Source organism: Malurus melanocephalus, unplaced genomic scaffold (assembly GCF_030028575.1).
Source record: "Malurus melanocephalus ecotype Western Australia unplaced genomic scaffold, MMel_1.1 scaffold_1884, whole genome shotgun sequence".
Taxonomy (NCBI): domain Eukaryota; kingdom Metazoa; phylum Chordata; class Aves; order Passeriformes; family Maluridae; genus Malurus; species Malurus melanocephalus.
In genome coordinates, this window is record NW_026625116.1 from 12,708 (window position 1) to 14,177 (window position 1,470).

Consider the following 1,470-nt stretch of genomic DNA (forward strand, 5'->3'; position numbering starts at 1 on the left):
CCCCCCAAAACCTCGAGACCCCCGAGAGCCTCGAGCTCCTGCAGCCCCTCGGGCTGGGCTCGGACTAAACCTGAAAAAAAATACAAAAATCACCCCAAAATTACCCAAAAATCCATCCTAAAATCAGCTAAAATCTGTACAAAAAAATCCGCAAAAATCTGCCCCAAAATGACCCCAAAAATCCCCAAAATTCACCCCCACAAATTCACAAAAATCTACCACAAAATCGCCCCAAAAAACCAAAAAATCACCCCAAAATCACCTAAAAATCCATCCCAAAATGACCCAAAAATCCCCAAAAACCATCCTAAAATCAGCCAAAATCCACCCCAAAAACCCACAAAAATCTGCCCCAAAATCATCTCTAAATCCATCCCAAAATCACCCAAAAATCCCGAAAATGCACCCCAAAATCACCCTGAATCTACCCTAAAAATCTGTCCCAAAATCAGCCCAAAAATCCCCAAAATCCATCCCAAAAATCCCCAAAAATCGACCCCAAAATCACCCAAAAATCCATCCTAAAACCCCCCAAAATCCACCCCAAAAAAACCAAAAAATCGACCCCAAAATCACCTAAAAATCCATCCCAAAATCAGCCCAAAAACACCCAAAAATCTGCCCCAAAATCACCCTGAATCTACCCTAAAAATCTGTCCCAAAATCAGCCCAAAAATCCCCAAAAATCGACCCCAAAATCACCCAAAAATCCATCCTAAAAATCCCCAAAATCCACCCCAAAAACCACACAAAAACCGCTCTAATTCACCCAAAAAACACGCAAATTTCACCCGATTTTTACTGAAAAATTGCCAAAATTTACCCAAAACCTCTCAAATTCACCCAAAATCCATCCTAAACCCTCTTAAACCCCACCAGGACCCCCAAAACTCTCCCCAAAAACACCAAAACTGTTCAAAACCGCCCCCAAAAAACTGCTCGAAAACCGCTCTAATTCACCCAAAATTGACCCAATTTTCATCCGATTTTCACCCGATTTTTACCCAAAAAGTGCCAAAATTTACCCCAAAACCCCTCAAATTCACCCAAAATCCCCTCAAATTCACCCATATTGATTGCAGGACCCCCAAAACCCTCCCCAAAAACCACCCAAACCTTCCCTAAAAACCGCGATAATTCACCCGAAAAACACCCAAAATTCACCCAAATTTCACCCAAAATTCACCCGATTTTCACCCAAATTTCACCCAAAATGTCCCAAACTCACAGGAAATGGCGAAAAGAGCCGCAGGGGGTACCCTGGGGTCGGGGTCCCCCCGGAGCCCCCCCAGCAGCGCTGGCAGAGCCCCCAAAGGGACCAAAAACACCCCAAAAACCGCGACAATTCACCCAAAATTCACCCAAAATTCACACAAATTTCACCCGATTTTCACCCAAAAACTGCCAACATTCACCCAAAAATTCCTCAAAATTTACCTACAAGTCCTGAAATTCACCCAAAACTCCTCA